The sequence below is a fragment of the Papaver somniferum genome, chromosome 10, assembly GCF_003573695.1.
Source record: "Papaver somniferum cultivar HN1 chromosome 10, ASM357369v1, whole genome shotgun sequence".
Taxonomy (NCBI): domain Eukaryota; kingdom Viridiplantae; phylum Streptophyta; class Magnoliopsida; order Ranunculales; family Papaveraceae; genus Papaver; species Papaver somniferum.
The window spans coordinates 99,037,095-99,043,586 of NC_039367.1; the positions used below are offsets into that span (position 1 = coordinate 99,037,095).

The 6,492-nt window shown below is 31.5% G+C and overlaps 1 long non-coding RNA gene across 1 annotated transcript; it reads right to left on the reverse strand.

The window, feature by feature from the left end:
• Nucleotides 1-3,193: 3,193 nt before the first annotated feature.
• Nucleotides 3,194-5,127, reverse strand: LOC113318040. Its single transcript, XR_003344248.1, has 2 exons — nucleotides 5,028-5,127; nucleotides 3,194-3,646 (listed from the first exon to the last, which is right to left on the reverse strand). It is a non-coding gene; the product is annotated as an uncharacterized LOC113318040 (long non-coding RNA).
• Nucleotides 5,128-6,492: the final 1,365 nt, after the last annotated feature.

Here is a 6,492-nt window from a genome sequence, read left to right on the forward strand (position 1 = left end):
AAACATGCATAACAATATCAATGAGTCAATTAACATACAACATGAGTATACAACATGACTAATATTTACCATTAACGTTTTCAACAATTCATCCATTTGAATTTTAACACATGAGTTCATAACACGAATAATATATCAACAATTCATCCAATTAGACTTCACACATGAGTTCATAACACCAATAATATATCAAAAATTCATTCATTCAAGATTTCAACACATCATTCACAAACTAATATTGACACCAACAAACCATGAGTTTACAATACCAAAAAAAAATGTCAATAAGTCATTCATCAATGATTCAACACACCATTTCACGTATTAATATAGTCACAGAGAAACCATGATTTCACGGTACAAAAACCTTGGTTCGTACACCCACCTATCGTTTATCGGCACGGACAACCTCTAACGATGGTCAGGAACAAAAGTTCCTATGGGGATCATACCCATCTTCTCTTGAGGATCATTACCTGTTTCATTTATGGTACGAAAACCTTGGTTCGTACATTCACCTATCGTTTAATGGCATGGAAAACCGACATCGATGGTCGGGAAACACAAGTTCCCATGGGGATCATTACACATTTAACTCTCGGGGATCATTACCCGCCGTTAGCATAAGAATGAATTCCATCTAACAGAAAAATATGAACTCATTTCCTTTTGTAAATCTTTTTTTACAAATAACACAAGAAACAACAACATGAATTTCTTTCAAGCATTCATGTAAACAAGTTAACTACATCCATTTTGCATCATACATCTTAGGTTGATTTATTTACCTGATTTTCTTGAAATTTTAAGAGAACATACATTGCTCAATAAAAAAATACATATCAATAATTCACAGGAAACTAACAGCTTAATCAAACGAAAATGATTTTATATTATCATTCTACCTTTAATTTATGGTAAATTCATAAGAATCTGAAAGTAACCCAATCCAAATCACACTGATATATAAATCACAAGTCAACAACTTTTTTTCTTTGACCTAATCATTTTAGTATCATCTAGGTTACCTAAGATAGCCAAAATTATGATCAAAACGGAACTGTCCAAAATTTCAGAAATCATCATTCATTTTAATACAAATATTCAACGGTGAATTTATGGTGGATTATTCTCAAATTTTAACAAGAGATACCTAATCATGTTATCTATCAATTGTAGAAGCGTGATCATCAATCAAACATATGTAATTATGCAAATAAATTACTTAAACCTAGCAACACAAAATCATATGAATTAAACAACAAAGATAAACACCAAAAGAGAAAGAGTTTCACATTCTACCTTTAATTTAATGATCCTTTGCTGATTTTGGGTTATTTGGTTTTTGATACTTACATTTTGTCCAGAGCTAGTGTTTTGTCTAACATTTTTCCAGCTTTACGTTTGGTACCTGGACTTCATGTTGACCATATTTGACCAAAATTTAATTAATTTTCTAAAATAAATTATAGATAAACTATACGGAGTCACAAATATACCGTTCCGATCCAAAGACTCATAAGCCAATAAGCCCGGTCCCCTAATAAACCGATGATCCGAACCTAATGATTTAAGAAGAGATCATGTAGGAATCCCTAAACTCAGTTTCTTCTTTTCTCATAACCATGTAGCCATTACTGCTACTACTCTTTTCTTCAACTCTTGTCAAAAACCTTCGTTGCTGCTCCTGTTTTTACACCCACCATAGATAAGGAAAACAACACTTCTCATATAAAGTTTTTAGATTCAAACCCAAACGATGTTGAAGCCTTGACATTAATGGAAGTTAACAACCAATCTAGAAATGTCAAAACTCATATAGAGCATAGAAAAGGCAAATTTTTCATCTAAAATAAAAATAAAAATCCAGGATTTTGTTATAAATTGAATCATCAATCAAAATAATGACGTCTTTTTTTTTTCCGAGGATGATTTGAAGTTGAAATCAATAGATTTACAGGAACAAATTGGGAAATCAATTCTTTGCTGATCGAAAAATATTCCTCTGCTACTCCATCTCCTCGAACATTGGTAAGAAAACATATCAATTATCGTGTGAACACTGAAAATTTTGGTCAATTTTTGGTTCGGTTTATAAAAAGTTGAAATTAGGAAAAAACTTGAATGATGCTAGGGTTAATTTGTATGCAGTTATGTAATTAAGCTTTAAATCATGATATAGAGATACAACCTGCATGAGATTATATGAAAAGTTGGGGATTGGGGATGAAATAGGTGTGATGGAAATGAATTATGGAGTTTGATCCAAGATTTGGGGGTTTCTTTTGGAGGTTTAATTTAAACCCGGATTTGGGAGTTTCTTTTGGAGATTTAATCTGGCTGAAGTTGGTGGATAATTCTGTAATGGAGTTTCCCAATTTTGAATTTACTGTTTGATTGTGTAGTAGATTTGGTACCGTTGTTCTAATACTCATTCGATTGTGGAGGTGGAAGACTAAGAGTAGACATATATAAATGTGGGAAAAGTAAAGGATACTATAGTAAACTCGGTTAATTATTTTATTTTATATAAGTTTTTTAAATAATTTTTAAAGAGAAGTCAAAATTTAACCAGATCAACACAAGTCAACGTTATTTCCAGGTACCAAACGCAAAGCTGGACAAATGTTAGACCAAATACTAACTCTGAAAAAAATTTGAGTACTAAAAACCAAATAACCTGCTGATTTTCTAGTCTTCTTCTCGAAAATCCTAGCTCCATCACCTTCTATTTCTCTCTAGATTTTTTCTTGATTTTTCTTGGTTTTTCTTTTACTTCTCTCATTCACTTTCTTTCTACTTTATTATAAATCCTATATAAATTAATACTAATTACCACAATTATATAAATATTTTTTATTTATTTTATTTATTTTATTATATTTTAATTTTCCTCAAATCCATTAACTTATCTAACAATAATTAGGTGATTATATTTACACCATAACATTTTACTAAGTTATAAGAGAATGTCTCCTAGATATCTAAGTTCAAGTACATAACCTACTAGGCTAAGGCAAACAAAACAACTCCACAAAAACCCAAATCACAAGGTTAGCTAATTAGTCGAGCAAAATCCGACCCAAAATCGTAAATAAAAATAGTGGGTATTACATTCTACTACACTTAAAAGAAATTTCATCCCGAAATTAAGAACATAGTTTAAACTCAAAATTCCAAAAACAATTCAATCAAGCACACAATTCATAATCGCATGAATTACACAAAAGCTAGAGTACAACTAATACATAGAAGCAGGCAATACACCAATAAAATCAAACAAGCATGCTTAGTATCACATCAACATACCAAATAATTTATTTAGGTCTCATTCAATATATAAATCCTAGAGTTATGATACCAACTTGTAACACCCCGGATTCCGGACGAGGATCAAACCCATATGGAGATCCGAACTCGATGCGTTACGGGTCGAGAGGAGACTTTTGCATATATATATATATATATTTACACAAAACGTAGTTGAAACTTTGTATAACATGAACTGAAGCATATAAATCCACAAATTATCCTTAACAACGCTTTTAACTAAACATATTATTTTAAACTACATCTCAACCAATATAATAACGATGCGATCAATAACAAGCTAACTTCTTAGTTCCACTTCCAACTGCCGTAAAATCTGCAAGGATGTCAATTGGGGTGAGATGAAAGCTCAGTAGAATGCATTCCCAATCTCAAATATGCATAAAAATATCAATCAGTCAAGTAACATACAACATGAGTATACGACAGGACTAATATTTACTATTAACGTTTTCAACAATTTATCCATTTGAATTTTAACACATGAGTTCATAACACGAATAATATATCAACAATTCATCCAATTAGACTTCACACATGAGTTCATAACACCAATAACATATCAACAATTCATCCCTTTAAGATTTCAACACATCATTCACAAATTAATATTGACACCAACAAACCATGAGTTTACAATACCAAAATAATAGTCAACAAGTCATTCATCAATGATTCAATACATCTATTCACGTATTAATATAATCGCAGAGAAACCATGAGTTCACGGTACGAAAACCTTGGTTCGTACACCCACCTATCGTTTATCAGCACAGACAACCTCCATCGATGGTCAGGAACAAGAGTTCGCATGGGGATCATACCCATATTCTCTTGGGGATCCTTACTTGTTTCATTCACGGTACGAAAACCTTCGTTCGTACATCCACCTATCGTTTAACGGCACAGACAACCGCCATCGATGGTCGGGAAACACAAGTTCCCATGGGGATCACCCATTTAACTCTCGGGGATCATTAACCGCCGTTAGCATGTGAATAAATTTCATCTAACGGAAAAACATGAACTCATTTCCTTTTGTAAATCATTTTTACAAACAACACAAGAAACAACAACATGAATTTCTTTCAAGCATTCATGCAAACAAGTGAACTACATCCATTTTGCATCATACATCTTAGGGTGATTTATTTACCCGATCTTCTTGAAGTTTTAAAAGAACATACATAGCTCAATAAAAAAACACATATAAATAATTCACAGGAAACTAATGGCTCAATCAAACGAAAATGATTTTATATTATCATTCTACAAACTGGGAAGATTACATGTCATTACCAAACAATTCATGGTAAATTCATAATAATCTGAAATTAACCCAATACAAATCACACTGATATATAAATCACAAATCAACAACTTTTGTTCTTTGACCTAATCATTTTAGTATCATCTAGGTTACCTAAGATAGCCAAAACTATGACCAAAACGAAACTGTCCAGAATTTCAGAAATCATCCTTTATTTTAATACAAACATTCAACGGCGAATTTACGGTGGATTATTCTCAAACTTTAACAAGAGATACCTAATCATGTTATACATCAATTGTAGAAGCCTGATCATCAATCAAATATATGTAATTATGCAAATCAATTACTGAAACCTAGCAACATAAAATCATATGAAATGAACAACAAAGATAAACACCAAAAGAGAAAGGGTTTCACATTCTACCTTTAATTTAATGATCCTTTGATGATTTTCCATAGTCTTCTTCTCTAAAATCCTATCTCCATCACCTTCTCTTTTTCTCTAGCTTTTTTTTGGTTTTTCTTTTTCTTATCTTATTCACTTTCTTTCTACTTTATTATAAATTCCTATATCCTATATAAATTAATACTAATTACCACAATTATATAAATATTTATTAATTATTTTATTCTTTTTATTATCTTTTCATTTTCCTCAAATCCATTAACTTATCTAACAATAATTAGGTAATTATATTTATAACCTAACATTTTACTAAGTGATAAGAGAATGTCTCCTGGATATCTAAGCTCAAGTGCATAACCTACTAGGCTAAGGTAAACAAAACGATTCCACAAAAACCCAAATCACAAGGTTATCTAATTAGTCGAGAAAAATCCAACCCAAATCGTAAATAAAAATAGCGGGTATTACATAGGGTAACTGACTTGTAACTCTTCCAAAGATTTCATAATATTGTAGATGTAATCTATATGGTCAACTTTACGATGTTCAAACACCAAAGAGTTTCTAAATTTCCAGATATGCCAACAAAAATAACCTAGCGGAAAACCAAAAACCATGAATTCCGGTAGATACTTCAAACTGAAGATAGCTCGAACAAAACATCTCCATGCCACCCCAAAAGTACAGATTTAGGCTCACATAGATGCTTCAAAAGACAAGTCTTTCATTCCTATCATTATGGAATTGGAAACAAAAATCTTCTAGCGGTGGATTTATTTTAGAGATTTTCATATGTTCTGTCATTTTGAGTGTCAGAATCAGAAATAAATTACAATAAAATCTTCCAGTCATGGGTACACGCGACGTAAGTAGGAAGCAAATGCAGTATATAAGCATCAAACACTCATTTTATTTTGCACTATAGTAGGCTTTTTGTATCCAGAATAAACATTGTAGGTCCAATTTTGTATGACTACGATTTCCAAATTCCGGGATCATCAAACTTTATATGATTGAAGGGCGGCCAGTGATGGAGACCGGTAACTCCCCATGTAATAGGCAGGATATCTTTTTTTTTATATATATATTAACATTAACAACAAAGACAAAAAAAACGCCAATAAAATATAATTATTGGTCCATTTGTATTTTAGGTTAGTAAAAAAATATATATTGTTAAATTTTCAAAGAGTAAAATAAGGAAAAATCTTTTAAAAAATTACTAAGTAATAGTTTTTCCTTACTTAACACCGAGGCCTTTTCAGCACAATTGGCTACAGAGTTGGTGATCTAGAGATGGTGATTTCCCGCGAAGCTATTGCTGGATGACCACTTCGGTTACTGTTGGAAAATTAGAGATATACAAATACAATTACAGAATACTGGTTTTGAACAAGAACAATCACTTGCTTAAAAAAACTATGAAACTTCAGCAATTTAAAGGTGAAAGTTCAACCACTAATTCGTTTAGGGGGAAATCTCA